The 22,483-nt window shown below is 42.8% G+C and overlaps 1 long non-coding RNA gene across 1 annotated transcript; it reads right to left on the reverse strand.

Annotated features, from left to right (window-relative positions):
• LOC110257092 lies at nt 1,624–10,454 on the reverse strand. Its single transcript, XR_002339323.1, has 3 exons — nt 7,792–10,454; nt 3,062–3,107; nt 1,624–1,673 (listed from the first exon to the last, which is right to left on the reverse strand). It is a non-coding gene; the product is annotated as an uncharacterized LOC110257092 (long non-coding RNA).

Genomic DNA, 22,483 nt, shown 5'->3' on the forward strand with positions numbered 1-22,483 from the left:
TATATATGACTGGGTCACTTTGCTGTACAGCAGAAATTGGTACAATATTGCAAATCAACTATGCCATAATTTTAAAAAAATTAAATATTCCTCCTTTCTTTCCTAGGCACTTATTCTTTCCAGCAGTGAGTCAAAAATATTCCATGCTATACCAGTTAAACAAAAACCCACCCTGATAGGACACTGTGAAAATTGTGGATTCAAAGACACGTTAAAGTCCTCAGTAGTGAGTGACCAAGGTGACTGAAATCAATGGTTCTGCTGTTCACAATTGTCTGATACCAATTCATGAGGAGCCACCACTTCTAGTTGTGTGACTTTGGAAGCATCCCTCCCTTCGCTGTGTCTCAGCTTCCTAATCTGTAGAATGGGGATAATGATAATTACCTAATGGCGTTGTTAGAGGACTGCATGATTATGTACGAAGTACTTATAGCAGTGCCTGGCATTAATCAAGTTCTATGAAAATGTTTAATGAGAATATAAAATTTATTTTGGACTTGCTCCTTTCTCAAGATATTTAAAAATTTTAGTTACAATCAAAAGCCTGTCCTTACTTACTGCTCCCACCAGAATTCCCACGGCAATTATTATAAAGATGAGTAGTAGGAAAGGTTCTTACTCCCTCTCGCCATTGGCATTTTCTTCCTCCCCTTCCATGTGGTGGGGATGGAGAATTTGCCTGATGGTTCATGCTAGTTATTCTAAGCAAGCCCTCGCAGATTAGGAAGGGAAAGATGTGTTTGGTTTACAGATTCTTGTGATAGGCCTGAATAATGGTCTTTGAAATACTTCCACTTCCTAATCCCCAGAACCTATGGGTAGTTTCCTTATATGGCAGATGAGATTAACTTAAGGAAGATGTGATGGGGAGTTTATCCTGTATTATCCTGCTGGACCAAGTATAATTACAAAGATCTCTGTAAGAGGAAGGTCAGAGAGGAGAAAGGACGCTCCACTGCTAGCTTTGAAGATAAAGGGAGAGCACACAAGTCAAAGAATGAAGGCAGACTTTAGAAGCTAGTAAATTCAAAGAAATAGATTCTCCCCTGAAGCCTCCAGAAGGAATGCAGCCCTGATTTTAGGCTTCTGACCTTAAGAAATATAGGACAATAAATATGCATTGCTGAAGAGAAGAAAAGATGGCAGAATAAAAAGACTTGAGTTCAGCTACTCTCACAAAAACACCAAAATCACAACTAACTGTTGAACAAACATTGACAAAAAAAAAAAAAAAATACTGGAACCTAGCAAAAAATATATACTACATCCAAAAAGACAAAAAAGAAGCCACAACAAGATGGTAGGAGGGATGTCTTCTCAGTATAATCAAATCCTATACCCACCAGGTGGGGAACCCAGAAACTGGAAAATAATTATATCACAGAGGTTCTCCCACAGGAGTGAGAGTTCTGAGCCCCATGTCAGACTCCCCAGCATGGTGGCCTGGCATCAGGAGGAAGAGCTCCCAAAGCATCTGCCTTTGAAGGCCAGCGGCATTTGAGTGCAGGAGCTCAATAGGACTAGGGGAAATAGAGACTCTTGGAAGGTACATACAAGGTTTCACATACACTGGGACCCAGGACAAAGCAGTGACTTCATAGGAAACTGGGCCAGACCTACCTGTGGGTCTTGGAGGGTCTCCTAGGGATGTGTGGGTTGGCTGTGTCTCACTGTGGGAGAAAAGACACTGGTGGAAGGAACTCCAGGGAACATTCATTAGTGTGAACACTCCCAGGGGTCTCCAATTTTGCACCAAGACCTAACCCCCCCCCCAACTAGAAATGAGAAAATTATGAGCGGGAAAGCTCATTGATAAAGGCAAACATACACTAAAGGTAGATAATTATCCACACCAAATATGATTATCAAAACCACCAATCATGAGGAGAGTACAAATTCAAGACATTGGGAATGCACTTGAAATTAAGAGACCAGCAACTTATACATAGAGACTGCTATATCAAAGCCTCATGGTAACTGCAAACCAAAAATCTACAATAGATACACACACACACACACACACAAAAAAAAAAAAAAAAGGAATCCAAATACAAAACTAAGATAGTCATCCAAATACAAAACTAAGATAGTCATCAAATCACAAGAGAACAAAGAGGAAGGGAAGAAAATAAGACCAAAAATTTAAAAAATAATGGAAATAAGAACATTCCTATTGATAATTACCTTGAATGTAAATGGATTAAATGCTCCAACCAAAAGACACAGACTGGCTATATGGATAAAAAGACAAGACATATATATGCTGTCTATAAAAGATTCATTTCAGATCTAGGGACATATGCAGACTGAAAGTGAGGGAATGGAAAAAGGTATTTCAAGGAAGTAGAAATTAAAAGAAAGCTGGAGTAGCAATATTCATATCAGACAAAATAGACTTTTTAAATGAAGGCTATTACAAGAGACAAAGAAGGGCATTACATAATGATCAAGGGAACAATCCAAGAAGATACAACAGTTGTAAATATATATGCACCCAACATGGAAGCACCTCAGTATATAAGGCAACTGCTAACAGCCATAAAAGGAGAAACTGACAATAAGACAATAAAGGTGAGGGACTTTAACACCCCACTTACAGCAATGGACAGATCATCCAGACAGAAAATCAGTAAGGAAACACAGGTCTTAAGGGACACCTTAGACCAGACAGACCTCATTGATACTTATAGAACACTCTATATCTAAAAGCAACAAAATACACATTCTTCTCAAGTGTACATGTAATGTTCTCCAGAACTGATCACACGCTGGGCCACAAAGCAACCTTTGAAAATTTTAAGAAAACTGAAATTACATCAAGCGTCTTTTGCTACCACAATACTATGAGAGTAGACATCAACCACAAGAAAAAAACTGTAAAAAACACAAATAAGCAGAGGCTAAACAATATGCTATTAACCAATAAATCGCTGAAGAAATAAAAGTGGAAATAAAACAAATACCTAGAGAAAAAAGAAAAAAAAAAAAGATAATCCAAAACCTATGGGATGCAGCAAAAGAAGTTCTAAGATGGAAGTTTAGAGCAATACAATCTTACCTCAGGAAACAAGAAAAATCGCAGCCTAATCTTATATCTGAAGCAACTAGAAAAAGAAAAACAAACAAAACCTAGTTATTAGAAGGAAACAAATTATAAAGATCTGAGCAAAAATAAATAAAATAGAGAAAGAAAACAACAGAAAAGATCAATGAAACTAAAAGCTGGCTTTTTGAAAAAATCAACAAAACTGATAAACCTTTAGCCAGACTCACAAGAAAAAAAGGGGAGATGATGTACATCAATAAAATTAGAAATGATAAAGAAGTTATAACTGACACCCCCGAAATACCAAGGATCACAAGAGACTACCACAAGCAACTATATGCCAATAAAATGGACAAACCAGAAGAAATGGACACAAAGGTACAAATCCTCCATGTCTGAACCAGTAAGAAATATAAACAGATAATCACAAGTACTGAAATTGAAGCTATGCTTTTAAAAACTTCCAATAGGTGTTCCCTTTTGGTGCAGCAGGTTAAGGATCCGGTGTTGTAACTGCAGTGGTGCAGGTTTGATCCTTGGTGCAAGAATTTCCACATGCTGTGAGAGTGGCCAGAAAACAAAAACAAACAAAAATCTTTCAACAAACAAAAGTCCAGGAACAGGTGGCTTCATATTCAAATTCTATCAAACATTTAAAGAAGAGTTAGCACTTATCCTCCAAAAACTCTTCCAAAAGATTACAGAGGAAGGAACACTCCCAAACTCATTCCATGAGGCCACCATTATCCTCAAACCAAAACCAGAGAAAGATACTACCAAAAAATAAAATTGCAGGCCAATATCACTGATGAACCTAGATGCAAAAAGCCTTAATAAAATACTAGCAAATCAAATCCAACACTGCATCAAAAGGATCACAAAGCATGATCAAGTGGGATTTATCTCAGGGATGAAAGGGTTTTTCAATATCCAAAAATCAATCATTGTGATACACATTAAAAAATTGAAAAATAAAACCATATGATCATCTCAATAGATGCAGAAAAATCTTTTGACAAAATTCATCACTGATTTATGATTAAAAACTCCCAGAAAGTGGACATTAAAGGAAGCTACCTCAACATAATAAAAGCCATATATGACAAACCCAGAGCTAACATCATATTCAATGATGAAAAATTGAAAGCATTTCCTCTAAAATCATGAATAAGACAGGATGTCCACTCTTTCCACTTTATTCAACATAGTTTTCGAAGTTCTACCCATGGTGACCAGAGAATAAAAAGAAATTTTAAAAATCCAAATTGTAAAAGAAATAAAATTGTCACTGTTGGCAAGTGATAATATACATAGAAAATCCTAAAGATGCTACCAGAAAACTACTAAAGGTCATCAATGAATCTGGTAAAGTTGCAGGATTCAAAATTAACACACAGAAATCTCTCCATTTCTATGCACTAACAATGAAAGGTCATAAAGAGAAATTAAGGAAACAATTCCATTTACTATCACATCAAAATGAATAAGATACCTAGGAATAAACCCTTAAGGAGGCAAAAGACCTGTACTCTGAAAACTATAAGATGCTGATGAAAGATACTAAAGATGACACAAACAGAAAGATAGACCATGTTCTTGGATTTTAAGAATAAATACTGTCAAAATGACTATATTGCCTAAGGCAATCTATAGATTCAATGCAATCCTCATCAAATGACCAATGGTATTTTGGTAATTTACCAATGAACTAGAACAAAAAGTTTTTAAATTTGTATGGAAACACATAAGACCCAGAATAGCCAAAGGAATTCTGAGAAAGAAAAATGGAGTTGGAGGAATCAAGTTCCCTGACTTCACCTATACTACAAAGCTACAGTCATCGAAACAGTATGGTACTGGCACAAAAATAGATATATAGATCAATGGAACAGGATAGATAGCCCAGAAATAAATGGGCTATGGTACATTAATCTCCGGCAAAGGAAGCAAGTATACAACGGAAAAAAGACGGATTATTAACACGAACCTACTGCATGGCACAGGTAACTCTACTCAATATTCTGTGACAAACTACATGGGGAAAAAATATGAACAAAAATTTATGTACGTATAACTAAGTCACTTTGCTGTATACCTGAAACTAAGACAACGTTGTAAATCAACTATACTCCAATACAAAATAAAATTAAATTTAAAAAATGTTGCTTTAAGCAACTAACTTTGCACTAATTTGTTACAGTAGCAACAGAAAAACAATAACAATGCTCTTTATAATGACTTTCTCCAGATAGAACCTGGAAAGGCCTTGACCTTGCAGCAAGACGCCCAGAGTAAACCACAGTGCAAATGGAAAAAGAACATAAGAAGACTACTTTTTAAAAGAAAGATTTGGCATCATCCTCTAGACTCTGTTTCATGATCAACTAAGAACAAGATCATCTGCCATTTGGTCACAAATTGTACCTGCATGTATTTCCAAACAAAGCAGGAAATTTTTTCCTTAGAACATACTTGAAAAGTTCTCACTTTTCCTGTGCTATTTCTTCCACTGTTTTTGTTGACTTTTACCTAAATCTTTCATTTAAATTTTTACATATTTACATAATAGTACTGAGAACTATCATGTATCACAAGTCTTCTATGTATCAGAAACTGTCCATAGCATTTACATGCATTCATTCACTTAATCTCCACAGTAACCTTTGGAAGTATATACTGAAATTATGCCCATTTTACAGATGAGAAAACTGAGGCACTGAGAGAATAAGTAGCTTTTCCAAAGTGACACAACCAAGAATCATGAGCCAGTCTTCAAATCTAGGTACTGTAGCTCCGGAGTCCATGAGCCGTTTTTTGGGTTGTTTTTTTTTTTTGGCCATGCCACAGCATATGGAAGTTCCCAGGCCAGGGATGGATGGAACCTGTGCCACAGCAGTGACCTGAGCCACCACTGTGAAAATGCCAGATCCTTAACCCAATTAGGCACCAGGGAACTCCACTGCTATATGCTCTTGTCCTTCATTACAATGAACTTCCTTGGGGCCAAGACCCAGTGTTATTCTTGTTCACACCTCCCGCTCTACAACCCCTCCATGCCTAGCACATTTATTGACTCCCACTACTGTTCACACTGTGGTAGACACTTCAACATGCATTACGCCATATAGTCTCTACTGTAACATCAAGGGCTATGTTCAAGGCCCTACAAATACCAAAGTGGGAGAACCCCAATTTCATGCTCTTTCCAAATCACCATACTGAATAATAGAAATGAGTGCACTAGAGTTGCAGCCAAAAGCCCTGATTGGAGCCTTAGCTTTTCCACTTATTACCAGCTGTGTAACTTGTGCCAATCTCTTCACCGTTTGGGTCTCTGCTACTTCACTTTAAAATATGGGTAACTGGAGTTCCCATTGTGGTTCAGCAGTTAGCAAACCCAACTAGGATCCATGAGGACATGGGTTCCATCCCTGGCCTTGCTCAGTGGGATCCAGCATTGCCATGAGCTGTGGTGTAGACTGCAGATGCGGCTCAGATCTTGCATTACTGTGGCTATGGCGTAGGCCAGTGGCTTACAGTTCCGAATGGACCCCTAGCCTGGGAACCTCCATACGCTGCGGGTGCAGCCCTAAAAGACAAAAATAATAAAACAAAATACGGGTAATATAATCTACCCTGTAGGCATTTCAAGCTTCTGATGGATGGGACTGGGGGCTCACCACAGCTGGGAGACAGAACTGGCTCTCCCCAAGGCAGCAGCAGGTGTTTGAGGCTAGTGTCTGAGCAGAGCTCTCAAGGACACTCTTTTCCCAGTAAAGCCCCACTCTGGTCTTCCTTCCCCACGCTCTCCAAGAGAAGCCATAATCCAGTTGGAGATGTTGGAAATTACTTCCTCCCTGGGAGCAGCACTACATCACCTGCCCCAACTTTGGTACCACTTGTCAGGTGTAAATGCTGTTTCTCCCTCCCTCTAACCCCATCAGGTCAGGTTGCCATAGGCATCAGCAGCAGCTGAGAGAAACTCACTGTCACGTGGGTTTGGGAGTAGGCTAATGTCCTCCCTGACTCTTTTGTGTGGTTCCAGACACCTATCTAGGCACAGAAGGAAATTTAAAGACAAAAGGGCTGTGGGACCTTCTTGTTTGAGATGAGAGAAAGGGTCCCAGTGTCTTGGAATTAGACATACCACCAGCTTCTAATACTTCTCCAACCCAAGGAAAAAGGAAGCTGCCCAGAGCAACCTCCAACCTTAACTCCAGGAAACAGGAAAGATTCTCAGCCATGTACCAAGTTATTTCAAACATAATTCAGGAGAGACTGACCAAGATGGTGGAGGAGAAAGACCTGACATCACCTCTCACGGGCCCACCAAAGTCACGACTATGCGCAGAACAACCATCCATGAAAAAGACTGGATCCTACCAGACAAGATCTTTAACAGGACATAAAGAGGAAGCACCACAGGATGAGTAGGAGGGGCGGCCCCAAGGTGTAAACAAGTCCCAAACCCCTAAGGTGGGTGACCCACAAATTGGAGAGTAATTGCAGAGATTCTCCCACAAGAGTGAGAGTTCTGAGCCCCACTCCCCAGCCCAGGAGTCCTGCACCAGGAAGAAAAGCCCCCAGAGCATTTGACTTTGAAGGCCAGAAAGCCTAACTGCAGGAGCCACAGAGCACTGCCGGGAAACAGACTTCGCTCTTAAAGGATGCACACAAAATCTCACGCGCACTGGGACACAGAACAAAAGCAGTCATTTGATAGAAGCCCCAGCCAGACCTACCTGCTGGTCTTGGAGGGTCCCCCAGAGAGGCAGGCAGCTGGCGCTCGCGCGGAGGGAACTGGCGGCAGCCATATTTGAAAGTTCGCTCTCCACGTGGACGCTGGAGGCACCTGGTAGGCTCCTCCCTCTCGCTCATTAGACCAAATTAATGCAAAAACCTGGCCTCCGCTCAGCAGAGCCTGAAGGCACAGGTGTTGGGACGCCTCAGGCCAAAAAACTAACTGGGCAGAGAAACAGCCGCAGTCACCAGCAGACAGGCTGCCTAAAGACCTCCTGCACCCACAACAGCCTAGCCGAGGACCCAACACCCAGCTCCACCCACCACTGGGCTGGCACCAGTCCCAGAATCCCCTGTACCAGCCCTGCCCACTAGTAGGCCAATGCAAGTTTGGGAAAACCTCAGACCCCATACCCAGCTGTATTAGTAATTGCCCCCCCACCCCGCCCCCCACCAGCGATGTGACACCAGCTCTAGGATCCCTGGGGCCCACAGCCAGACCCTGGGAACCACATCTGCGTTCCAGTTGTCTGGCACCAGCCCCTGGACCTGGCTTCACCCATTAGTGTGGGGGGGCAACAGCCTTTGAGTCTTTTACACCCTGATTTCACCCACCAATGCGCCAGCACTCGGCCTGGTGTCCCCTAGGATTCTGCAACCAGCCACCTTGTGACCAGGCCCAGCTCTCTTGACCTTATGATATGAAATTCTATTGCTTTTTGGACATTTGACATTTTACTTTTTTACATTTTACTTTTTACATTTTACTTTTTATTTCATACACATTTTTTGGTTCTATTATATGTGAATTAAAATAGAAGATTGCTTCTATTATAAAAGGTAGGTGATCAGTACCTTCTCATGGACTTCACAGGGGCAGACTATAATCGCTTGGTTACAACTGTTAGAGCAGGAACAAGGTTATCTGTCTCTGTTGCTGTGTGCTGGCTGCACACAGAATCCCCAGGGAGACTAAAGGAAATAGCAAGGCTCGGATCCCACCCTGACTAGAAAATCAGAATCTCTGGGGCCAGGCACGGGTATTTTTAAAAAAACCTCCTCATTGGTATTAATGGGCAGCCAGGATAGGAAATTCCTGGTTGAGAGCACAGTTTTTGGAATCCGCAAAACCACATTATTACTCGCTAGCGGTACAGAGATAGGCAAGTCCCCTGAGCATTCCTTGTTTTGGTTTATTCATCTGCGGACCAAGAAGCAGAGCAGCAACTTCCCAATTTTGTTCATGTCATGGAGCACAGAGAAAATAGAAATATTTGTCAGAGCATCCCAGGAACTTCAGGAACCAGTAACAAACAAGACATGATCTCCTCAGGTGTTTCCACTCTCCCAAGGGTGGGAGGCTCAGTTCCTATCCTCCCTACCTTCCTTTCAGTGCACGCTGGTTGGGAAGCTTTGCAGAGGAGAGAAGGTATGGGGGATTTTGAACAAGTCATCCCACTGCAGACTTTTAGATCTAAAAGGGGACCTAAGGAAATGTTCTGTTCTAAGTCCTTCCTTTCAAAGAGGAGGAAACTGAGGCTAGAGAGGTGGGGGTGACTCACTCAAAGAGTGTGCCAGGTCCAAATCAGGGACTGGCTTTGGTCCGAATCAAACCCCTGGCCAGGGGGCACTCACCTTCCTTGTGATCAGAGGGCAGCCATGAAAAAAATGTTTCCCTATCTTGTCAGGGCACCTGACTTGTATCACCTGGCTGATCTACCCCGTTGATTCATCAGCCTCACACTTTTCTTGCAGCCCAGGAGCCTGGCTGAGAGACAACTGTCCTAAAGCACGGGTGCCCATGTGGAATGAGGGCAAGCAAGTCCCTTTGCTCTTTTCCTTTTCAATCTGAAAAGCTGCCGTCAATGCATGTGTGCAGAATTAAAGCCAGGCGTATGGGAATAGAGTTATAATGGGAGAGCCACTCAAGACTGACAAGTCCACCACTCGGCACGTTGAAATCATTTGTCAAACTGGAGGACTGTCTTCTCCCTTCACGTTTATTTCAGTCGCAGGATGGTTGGGGCTTGGGGGCGTTGTCTGGGTCCTGACATTGAGCTGCTTCTGCGCTGTTGATTTGTAACAGATCCTTGATTCTGGTGGCCCGGTTTACATGCAACTCAGAACTCCCTCCCCCAGCCACCCTCTCAATTCCATTTTCCCCATGCTGCATAGAGATGAAAACCTAGAATACAAAATAGAAAATGGGCTGGTGACAAAGAAAGGCCAAGAAGCCTCTGGTTACTCGGGTTTGGAAGTGGAAGCCAGGTGCATCTCTCCAATATGGCAGCAGACTGTCTTTGAAACAGATGTCCCCCGCTCCTCCACCATTCTCTTTGCATCAGGGAGGCGCTGGGCTCCAGAATGGGAGACAATAGGCATTAATAGCCATTGGAATGACAGCTGTTTATGACTCGATTTGCTCGGGACACGTGTCCCCCAAGCAGAATGATTAGTGCTCCAGCAGAATACGATATTTGTGGGTAATCAAAAGCGAATGGCGAATCGTTTGGACTAATGGGAAGCAGGGTCCTCATCAGCCTTTCTGGAAGTTCCCACCAAGAATAAATAATAAAGTGAGCTTATAGCAGTAGCCTCCTTCCTGCCCATAACCTGGCAGATTTGTTTAGTGTATCCTGGGAAAACTTACCTACCTCGCCAGGGTGTTATGAGGATTAATTAATGTTTGTAAAGTGCTTGGAATTCCGCAGAAATGTACCTTGTTGATGCAGATTATTATCATTCTATAGTGCCTTTCATCCCAGAATCTCCAAGTGCTTCCCTCACAATTAATTAAGCCTCACTACACCCCCAAGAGGGAGGAGAGCATCAGTCTGCCCTCACTAATACAGCAGAGCCTCTGCACCTGAGTCACAGAGTCTAATGTTCAAGTAGCCCTCCAGGAGGGAGAGAGACCCCATTAGCCAGCATGCCTAAGTGCTTCATAATACATGAGTCACTAGCAATGCAAGGCAAAGTACTACAGCCATTTCTGATGGCCATAAAGACTTGTTTAATTTTGTTTGGTTCCTAATTGTCTGGGCTGCTTGTTTTATTTTTTTTTCTCTCTCTCTCCCCTGTAAAGCAATAAGGTGCTTGTCAGATGAGAGCCCAATTAGCAGCTGTAACGAGTTACAGTGTTCTGACTACGCCAGCTAATCCTATTCTTTAGCATCTGTAATTCCAGTAACAGGTTGTACCTCTCTCCTACCGTGTATACTCCAGAAGAAGTTGACTTACCTTTTGCAAAAATTTTAATGGGATTTTTAACAAGATGGACAGTTAGATGCCGTGCTAGCAATCTAGAAGCTGCAGGCTCGTCTAACCTATGAGCATCTCAAGCATGTACGGTAATGCTTTTTTCATTACAAGTGCAGTAACTCATAAGCACAAATCTCTTGTATTGGCTCCTTTTAAAAGGAGCCTGGAAATCAAGTAAGCATGTGTAGCATTCCAGTGTGCGCTGGAGACAAATCAGCCTGCAGAGTCCTCACCAAATGTGTTTTGAAACAGAACTTCTGGCATCAGTTCTGGACAGGTTTTAAGTCAGGAATTTCCTCAGGAGGCCAACGTTCTAGTCATGAAAACCGGGGAGGAAAATCACGATTTCCAACTCTAATCCTATCTAAGGGGTTGAGTCACTGTGTGACCTCAGAAACATTCCCTAGGCTCACATAAGACTTCCAATTCCTCTGATGTTCATCTTGGAGCTGGAAAACCTGGGCTCTCACATGAGTTGACCACTTACCAGTTTATGGTATCCTAGACAAGCCACCAACCTCCCTGAGGCCCCATTTCCTCATCTATAAAATGGGGGTAATTATGGCTATTCTATGTACTTTTCATGTTGTGTGGATGAGATCATTTTTATGTAGGAATGCTTTGTAAACCATGAAAGCTGTTCGAGTGTAAGTGGCTGCTAAGAGCAGAAGGCAGGTCATCATAAGAACCCCACAGCTATTTGATGACAAATCTGTCCATAGTCATAAAGAACACCAAGGTAGCCAACTTCAGGTGTGGCATATTTATTTCTGTCCATACTAAGCAGCGCTGATAAGGGAAATTGAAGAGCTTAAAAACTTAAATTCTCGGTATCATCACATGGATTACATCAGTTACGGTTCTGTTGATCTAGCTTCTTTTCCACTCCCCCACGCCACCCTCATCTCCTAGTCTCCTGGTTCCATTGAGATTCCTTTCCAACCCGGCATAGCCATGGTGGGGCTTTCATGCCTGGAGTCTTACCCACACCCTCCTTCGGGAGTGAGCACATGACACAGGCTGGCCAATCAGACTACTCCATCTTCTGACCTAAGGGATGGCATCAGCCCAGGTATGGCTAATTAAAGTCTTTTCAATGAATGACATTCAGATGTTAGGAAACAAGTTCTATTTCCAGTGAAACTGCCAAGCTGGAAGGAGGTGGGTTTGCCTACCACTTGAACAAAACCTATTTCGCAAGGTCACCAAGTAGAAACAGGCTGAGGCAAGAGAGTGACAATGCCACATGGTATACATGTGTACTACAGGGCAATGACAGTCCCTCAACAACATTAGTTGGGCCTAGATCTAGCTACGCCTGGGTGCCCAGGTAGAATTCTGGTTTCCTAATTGTATGAGCAATGAATTCCCATTGTACTTGAGCTCATTGGGGTTGAATAGCTGTTCCTTGTCATAGTAAAAGCCTTGATTAATTCAGGCATAAACTTACCAATGAAGCATAGGTAAGATTTATCAGTTTACCCTGGAGAGGACGTTGAGCCACATAAGCCCAGCCTCCATGACTAGAGGAAGCGGTTGCTTTGTGAATCTCTTCACAATTCCTACAAAGTAGATAGAAAGGTGGTTTGAAATGAGTCTGTTTTTTCAAGAGAAGGTAGTCAGCCTCCTTACGAGTCAGTTGGGCGTCCTCAGAAGTTTGGGGTCGACTCTGTCTGCCACTTCGAATTTAACCCATACTGTCAGCCAATAACTATTCTCCTGATGGGAGTTCCTCTGTTCGGAGCTCTGCCTCCCTTCTACTCCCACCCCATCAGGAGTCTTCTTTCTCATCTCTCCGCTCTGCCATTTGGACCATATTATTCTCAATAGGGGTTTGATGCTATCCTATGACTAGATCGAAAGCTCTCGGGGGACAAGTTTGGAGGCCCTAAAAGTAGAGCACACTGCCTAGTATGTAGTGGGATTTTGCGTTTACTAAACTGATGTTGGCTGTGACATGCTGCTCACTATATTTGAGGGAGGGCTAAGGGCACAAAAAATGACTTGTCTATTCTGAGATTAATCTGGTTAAGCCAGTCAAAATATTTAAGTGTAACTGGTGTGTGTCTCTGTGTATGTGTGTGTGTGTGTTTTAACTCACTCACAGGCTTTTCGCTGACTGGGTACACATACACTGCAGGGATGCATGGTTATAAGCTGCATCTCTGCTTCCAGATGGCCTGAGTTGGAATCCTGACATAATGTATATTTGAGGCTAATTATTGGCTCTCTGTATCTCATGCTCCTTCTCTATTACAAATTATGGTGAAAATTCAATTGATTTGCACCACTAACATAAGTCAGAAGAGCGCCCAGGTCATAGCAAATGCCAAATAAACGTAAGCTAGCATGACAAGTGTATTTCGGTCCGTAGTCCTCATTGAGCTGCAGGTGCATGTGTGTGTCTGGATACGGACTCCATCAGCACCTCTCTACTCCACAGAGGGCACTGAATAGTTTTTTTGATTGTTTTGCCTGTGAAATCATGTGCTTGTTTCTCCACACTGAATCTCTGTCCTGTGGGGTTGGGCAGCAGGTGGCATGCTCACGAAAGCCTATGATGGTGTGTCACCACCATGGCAAGTCACAGATGGCATCTGAGACGCAAAGTTCTGGAAACCAGCAAGCGGAGACGGAGGACGTCCATCAGGCTTCCGTTCAGAATCACAGAGCTCTTCTTTCTCTGCTGGCCTATGTTTTGCTGGCTTGTTACCTTCGTGAACATTTATTTTTCTTTATCATGTCCCGATGGTAAGTTTTCACCCTCTATTTCTGGACATACACTTTTACTTTTTCGCCAGTTCCCCTCCCTCCCAGCCCTGATCTGCTCTTCATTTGCATCCCCTCGCTTGCGTGAGAAACAGAGCCGTGCACGAGTGTCAGACAGAGAAAACGATTCACAGGCAAAGTTTATGTGTCCTCGGAGGCCTCCCGCAAGGTAACTCCTGACCCCCATGCACTCCATTCAGAGAGCTTTGAAATTTGTTCAGCTTGCTAACAAGTTGGAGAGTATTTACAGAGGAGGGATGAGTCAAATGGGGGCCATGAACAGATGGAGAGGAGCCAGTTGTTCTGCTTCAAGTGCATTTCCCACATTGGAACGCACGCATCAAAGCCTGGCGGTATATACTGCATGCAAGTCACCCACATAGGATAAAACTAGGTTAATTTACTACCAAGCGCTTTGTTTCTTCATTGCATAATCGCTAATGTGCCCCTGAAGAGGCAGTGATGGAATGTAAGCCAGGGCAAGGAGCCAGCCAGACACGAGTTCCAGTCCTCATGCACACAGTTCCTTCCGCCTTCCTGCCGATCCTCAGGAGCTGTTCTGATCTTGACGCCACTGTCTGTTGACTTGTCTTCTGTGTACCTCACTGGCGAGGTGTGTGTGTTACCAGCTGGATCCCAGAGCAAGCTGGAGACAAATAAAGGGTAATTGACCTGCTGCCTCGGGGTATGGAAGCAACTCCCAGCTCTGCCGCCCCACATCCCGCCTGCTCCCTTGGGAAAGTGCTGCTCTGAACACAGAACTCAGCACAGCTTGAGAAGGGCCTGCAGAGGAGGGCCTTCCCCGAACCCCGAAGGTCCCTCCAAGGCCTCCCTGTGGAATCTCCCGCAAGCTCGAGGAGCAGACTGTCAGCGATCCGCTCAACCGGCCCTAAACACCTCAGCTGCCTCTACTGGGCAGGGGAAATTGCTTTCAGGGCTAGATGCATCTCAAGAAAGTTGGCTACAAAATGGATTTCTATAAAGAGAATTCCATTTTCTCCTGGCTTCCATTACAAAATTGGAAAATTTGTCACACTGGGGGAAAAACCCTCTCAAGAAACTCAAATGAACATTTGGGGTGAAAAAATGAATGTAAAGCCACAGCAATGGCACGTTTCTCATTGCAATGAACCAGGGCCGGCTGGGAACCACCTAATGCTTCCCTTTACCTTTGAATCATTTCCAGCGTTTTGCAGAAGTGTTGGAACTCATGAAGCTCACCCACAGTCAATCCTTTTCCCTCCTCGGCCAAATCTGTTAGAAGGGTCCCCATGACTGAAGGTCGCATTTCCCTGTTCTTGCACCTCTGAAAACTTGGAGTGTTTACTCATATTAGTCTGAATCTGGCCTTAGGCTGCAACATAAGATTTTATTCACTCATTCACTTATTTATACCCCACTTCATTCCTATAAATATTGTGATGTGGCTTACAAGGATAAAGATGATAAAATGGTATGTTTGCATTTCAGATTTCCTTCAACTTGTTTGCCCTAATTAAATCAATTTTGACATTTTAATGTCACCAGTTATAGTATTAAGTACTAAATATTAATCTATCTGAGTTGAAAGAGTCTGAGAGGTTATCTAGTCCTGACCCCTACGCAAGATAGCTTCTACCTTATCCTGTCCAGGGAAATGGGGAGATAATTCTCCCTCAGCTCCATGACAGATGACTGAGAAATGCACAATCCTTTCCTCATGAGATGGTCCACTAGAGACTCTCATTTAGGACATGAAGCTTGGAGACTTTCCTGGTGAGTGAAGCAAAGTTTGAGTCTGTCTGGGAGTTCCCATCGTGGCCCAGTGGTAAGGAATCCAACTAGTATCTATGAGGACTCAGGTTCAATCCCTGGCCTCACTCAGTGGGTTAAGGATCTGGCCTTGCAGTGAGCTGTGGTGTAGATTGCAGACATGGCTCAGATCCTGTGTTGCCATGGCTGTGGCTGGAGTGTAGGCTGGCAGCTACACCTCTGATTCGGCTCCTAGTCTGGGAACTTCCACATGCCATGGGTGTGGCCCTAAAAAGCAAAAAAAAAAAAAAAAAAAAAAAAAAAAATTTGAGTCTGCCCAGGAATATTGTCACAAATAACCCAGATCATTTCCCCTGCCACCATTAGATGATAGGGTTATTTTTCCTCAAGAGCAACACTGAGGCATTTCTAATTCTCTTTGAGTATTTCTTCCTTTTAATAAAGGTTCCTGGAAAAGCAAGAGTCTTTGCTTTTTGAACCTCAGATCTACTACCCACTCCCCTCCACCCACCACCAGACAGAGCTCTTCCCATTGTCACCCACTCTCTGAATCGGTGGAATTTCCTGGACTCTGGCTGCAGAATCCCCCTGCCCCAAACTTCCCCTTCTCTGGATCAGGTCCCCCTTGTTATTTCTGCTTTAAAAAAATTGTAACTATGAATAAGGAACCGAGTCCTTCTCTTGGCCTCACAAGGAATGACCACAAGGTCGCCTTTGGGGAGAGGAAAACACGGGCAGAGATATTGATCTGACAACTGAGCTTAGCTGGCCGGCTGGTTGCCAAAGACATCTTCTGACCTCCCCATCCTCTCTTTGGGGCCGAGACAGACAAGGATACATCCTCTCTCAGAAATGTAGTGAGTCCCATCCTCCCTATCAGGTTGCTCCAGAATCACCGGGAATCAACGTATAGTGGATTTATATAATCTGCGCTCACTAGATTACGCTGCTCTAACCCCAAGATTTCAATGACTTACAACACAAAGATCTGCATCTCACTCAGAGCGGCCTCCTCATGGCTCACCTGTGCCCTCTACACGCTGCGATCCAGGCTGACAGGCAAGCCTTGGCTGAGTTGTGCCAGTCTCATTCATGCCAGAGGCAAAGGACTGTGGCCCCGCTTCACGATGGCTCTCCAAGTGTCTCCTTGCAGGTGACCTATGTCACTTCCACTCACATTCCTGTAGCCAATGCACAGTCATGGCTGAGTCTGACGTCAAAGGGGTGGAGATGTCACCACACATTAAAGAAGGCGCTGCACACAACAGAGCGAAGAGGGATGTATAATCCTCTTGCAGACAATGAGGTGAATAAATGGAACCAGTGATACAGTCTTTCTCAGTTGGTGGCATTAATGTTTGGAGAAGGCTCCTGCAGAGGAGCTAACTTGTTTATTACAACTATAAATTATCCTGGAGTTGCACTGTCTAGCTTTGGGGGGCATCAGCTCACACTGCTCTTTCTTCGGCACCAAGTGTCCTCCACAGAATTTCTTGTCCCTTCTTTGTGCCACACTCTTCACTCCCTCCTTCCTCAACACACACACACACACACACACCTGGATCTTCTCAATTCACTCAAATTCCCTCCCTCCCCTTGATTCCCAGGCTGTAGTCCTTTCCAAAGCCACCTCCAGTGCCTTGGAAATTTTTAGGAGGACAAAGCACAGATGCTCTCACCTGCTCCCATTGCCTCTGTTGGATAAGAAAGCCTCAGGTCCTTCTTGCAAAAGAAGGAAGGAAAGACATAGCATGGGCTGGATTCCAGGAGATAGCTCTCTGCCATGCATACCCTCTTTGTAGTTAGGGCCACTTTTTAATTGAATCTGCTCTCTCCCACTGTAAGACTTTATCTTCTGCCAGTAGGTTTCCCTGAGTTTATAGATGAGACTCACGTTCTCCCTACTAGTAAAGCTTTTGTACCTTCTTATGCTAAAAGGAGATCTGTCCCCTTCATAACCTTTGGTCACACAGAAAGTACTTTTCCTGTTAGTTTATCCTTGAGAGATGTGCCCAGTGGGTTGTACTTTTAAGATTTCCCACTGTGTGTATATGTGTGTGTTCCATTTTTGTTGTTGTTCATTTCTTTCCAGCAGTAGGTGAAATCCCTTCTGCCGCTTGATCAAATGAGAGCCCTATCCACATCCATTGAACTGGCCCACCTGTCCACCTCTATCACATATTCTCTCTTTACACTCTTCAGGACTGTCCCCTTGCCCAGAAGGTGCCAGGTACAGATGTGCATCTTCAAAGTCCTGTGTCCACAGATGTTTCTCCCAGCATTGCGCTGGTCCTTGTCATTGGTCCACAATCTCATATTCCTGGTTAAACGTTCACACATTTCAGGCAAATAGCCTGGGGTTGTGGTCACACCCTGATACTTCTCAATCACCTCTAAAACAAGGCATACATGTGCCAGGACTTTCACTCTTCTTACCCAATTTTCCTTCTATCATCACGTAAACAAGTCCAACCCTGAACACAGCTCACACCACCCAGTCTCCCCTGAGCCCCGAGACCCAGCATGGAAAGGGACCTTGAGACTGGCCCATATCAAGACCCTAGTGCCACTCAAGTATGCAGTTGTCTTGGTTTCCATCCAGAAAGGTCATGACTTTTGACCTTCATGATGTTTGCCTTCCTGCCCCTGTGCCTGATCCTGCTGCTTTGGGACAAAGGGTGCTAACCTGTAAATTGCCAGAGTTTTTCTTTTAAGGGGTGGACCACCATTTGAAATCATGTAAAGCCAACCACTTCATGAAAGAACACACACAGAGGAGAGGGTTGTGGATACAAATGTCCAGTGAACTCATGCTTCATAAAGTCATGGAGAAGAAGGAAGACAAGCTTCCAGGGAGACCAATCTCCTCCAAACCCCTTGTTTTATAGAGAAGGACATGGAAGCCTGAAGCACCGAGGGAGGAAACTTATTTGCAGGGCTGGGGAAGGACAAAAAATACACTTCTTATTCCTTAAAGCGACACTTTCTGTTTTTACCATGCACCTCTTTGGGCTACTTAGTCTCAGTAATTTTTTTTCTTTTTTTTTTTTTTTTTTTTTTTTTTGAGCAGCAACAAACCAACAAGAAGGTACTTGTGACATTTCTATCTTTAAGAATGTTACATCACAGAGTGGCACGTTTTTCCCACTTAAATATGAGTTGGGTTATTTTTTTAATTTATTTTTTTCTTTTTAGGGCCCCACTTGTGTGTCATATGGAAGTTCCCAGGCTAGAGGTTGAATAAGAGCTACAGCTCCCGGCCCACACCACAGCCACAGCAACGTGGGATCCAAGCTGCCTCTGTGACCTACACTGCAGCTCACAGCAACTCGAGATCCTTAAACCACTAAGCTAGGCCAGGGATCAAACCTGCGTCCTCATGGATATTAGTTGGGTTTGTTACCACTGAGCCACAATGGGAACTCCCAAGAGTTGGTTTATTTAATCTGGTTCCCATCAGAACTAGTAGCAAGAAATTCAGCAGTTCTCCACCACCCAACCAAACCCTATGTTCTTATTCCAGGAGAGAGCCACACCAACAGTAGACAAGCTATCACTTGTATCTTACTATCCATGTCTGCCAGGCCAGGGTCTTTCCCCAGGGCCTTTCCCCCTCTTGCTCACAGTCTAAATCTGTGATCTGCAATTACAGATATACTAAAGGACAAGCTGTCTATTTGCTCAGTCCCAACCACCCCCGGGAGCAATTAGGTGCTTAGTAAATGCTACTGCATGGGTGACATGTTTTTACTACAGTGGTGATAACTGTTTTTTGAAAAAAAATCAGCCTCCTGGCAACAGACGCCAGTTTGTCCAGCTGATGCTGATTTGCTGTATGTTGCAAGATTTCTTTTGGAATCCATTCCCAAGTTCTTTTGCAGGCATGTGAATAAACAGACCACATGGAGAGAGGTGGGGAGAGCTGGAATTTGGGCTCCAAATGCTGCCCTATGGTAAAAGTACAGAACTTGGTGTCAGAAGTTTAGAGTTTAATTTCCTGCTCAGTCAACAACTCTTTGTGTGATAGACTGGCATCCTGCACCCGTAGGCAGAAAAACTACAGCTCTGGAGCAGGGGGGATCTGTTTGTTTTACAATTAGCAAAAGGTAAATGGTTTTGTCTGAAATAGTTGTGAGGATCCCAGACCTGACACGCCTTCCACTGACTGTAAGCATCTCCTTCCTCTTTAAACAATGCTCTTGCCACCACATTTTGAGAAAGCCTGGGATTTTTTTTTTAATCAACTCTAACAAATATCACAGCAGCATTTGCTCACATTGACTTTTTTAAATTGTTTTCATTGGATCTGGCGTTTCTCCAAACATGTTACCCTTGAACAGAAAGGATCAAAATATAAAAGCTATGGTAACAGTATTTCTGATGGAATTGCCCTGGTGAGTATTTTAAAAATAGCAGCCCGGAAGAGGCTTTGATTTCTTCCCATCACAATGTTGCAAAAGAATCTAAATACAGCTTTGCATTTGTTTAACTGAAAGCTGCCATTTCTCAGTGTCTGTTAGGTGTTACATCTCAAAATGATGAGCACAGTTAACTTCAGCTACCAAAAAAAAAAATTATGAGTCTTAGCATATTTTGAGACTGTCATTGTTAAAATGACTCTGTAAAAGAGTCTGCAAGGAGAAAACCTACAAAAACTGGAATTACATAGAGAAATGTATGAGATGGGTTTGCATTTGATATGACTTATATATGGCCAAAAAAAAAAGTGAACACATTGAATTTTCTCAACAATATTAGTAATAACAACAATAGTAACAATACAAATAAAGATTACCATAAAATGATGCAAAAGCCTTTCAAGACTTCTACACATTTTGATCTAAACGGTTTCAGAATTGATGCCAAGCAAACATGTTTTAGTTAGTTCCAGGTCAATCTAAATTTACTGGCCAGTCAACATTGGGATCCTTATTCACTTTAAAAAAGGTGGACTTTCTTCAAACAGTGCCTTCCTTTAGATTATTTATAATCAATTTTGCTTTGCAAAAATGTGATTCCCTATGTTATAGCTCCAGGGCACGTTTTCACATGAGCCAAGTTACCCCATGATGGAAATACAACCATGGCCATTTCGTTGGCCTGCACTAGGTAAGCAGCAGCAATGTGACTGAAATGCCTGGGTGATGATGTTTCTTCCTGGTATGTGTGTGTCGGCTGCTCTGGGGAGGCAGGAGGCGATGGAGTCAGAAGCTTGGGTGCAGCAATCGTGAGTCAATTTGCCCAACCATGGATTTTCAAGCAATTAAGTAAATGGACTTGAAAATTAACTCATGGGCACATGCAATGGGCCCTGAGAGGGTACATTGGCTCTTGCCTTTCTGAAGGATGATGTATCATTGATTCCTCAATGGGATCGCCTCGGTCTGGTTCTCCCATCCCAAAGGATGTCAACTAGGGTTCCAGGCAAGGAAGGATGGAAGACTTGGCTCATCTATTTCTAATCAAATGCATAATTTTAAAAAATGATTCTGAGACTGAGAAGCCTACTACTTAAGCCACGACTAAGGGGGAAAAAATCTGTGTTAAAGTAAGATTACTGCTGCTTTGAAAAAGGCGACGTAAATGAAAACTCACGTGACTAGTTTTAGGAAGGCAGAATTATCTGGATCCCCAGGGACAAAAATAGAAAAATTTCCCCACTAATTTCTTTTCTTTCTTTAAATATCCTAAAGGTTTATTGAATTACATTTATAAGTAGGAATATGGCAGTTTGCCCTAGTTGGGAGAATATGTTAAACCTTTTTTACTATTATTATTTATTGTAACAGAGTTTCTGAGAAGTCTAAGGAAAGGCAGCTCCTAGCACCACAAGGGCACTATAATTTTGAATTTGGTTTGTAAGGTTGGCATTTTGGAAAATATAATAAATTACATTGATACATTAGTAAGTTATTTGGTAATTTCTATTGCTGTATTTATTTTTAAGAACTGATTCATAAAGCTCATGTTTCTACTCCTTCAAGAAGTATTTATTCAGTACCAATCATGTGCCTGAAACTGGGTTAAACCATGGGATTCTCTGATGAGCAATGCTACTATTTATTCAATAATAAGTAACATCAAGAAAGAACTATGCCCCATGGGGCCTCTGCCATAAAAATTAAGCAAAATCACAAAATTTGAGATCTGAAAAATATTTTAGAAATCGGCTAATCTACTGCAAACCATGGAAGGAAATATGTTTTACATGTGACCCAGAACACTTGTGTGTATTCATGTATGTTTGAAGTATATATGTAAATGGAAACAAGTTTCATGAAACAATATCCACTCATTTCATTCCAATCTATTGCCTTTTTTAAAATGTTAGTCACAAAATTCTAAGTTGATTTCATAGCCCACTAATGAATCTCAACCTTCGACTTTGAAAAACACCAGTGTAGCAAAAAACCCCTTATCTTAAAGATGAGAGATTAAGCCTAAGCTCGGTTACTTGCTTGTTATAGAGTCTTGGTTAATGTAAATACTAACCCAGATTTCCTGTCTGCTGTTTACTGGTCCCTATCCCATTATCTTATTTTGTTTTCCTCTTAGAACTCACTATCACCATCTGAAATGACCCTGCTCAGTATTGACTTGGGAGTTACCTGTCTCTCCCACTAGAAGTTAAACTCCTGAGAACAGTCATCAGAATGCTCACCTTTATTCGACCCAGGCAGGGCCTGGCATATAGTACATGCTCAATAAATATTTTTTGAATCAACAAAAGCTTTCAATTGGACTCTGCTTTATATTAAGTGTAGACGAAATAACAACATGCCTCTTACGAGTAAGGAAACAGAATCTCTGAGAAATGAAAGGATTGGACACAAAGCACACACAGCATCAGCGAAAAAGCTAGAATGAGAAACTAGGTTTCCTGACCGGGTTCAGAGCCCTGAGTTCCCTCTG

Source organism: Sus scrofa, chromosome 15 (assembly GCF_000003025.6).
Source record: "Sus scrofa isolate TJ Tabasco breed Duroc chromosome 15, Sscrofa11.1, whole genome shotgun sequence".
Classification (NCBI taxonomy): domain Eukaryota; kingdom Metazoa; phylum Chordata; class Mammalia; order Artiodactyla; family Suidae; genus Sus; species Sus scrofa.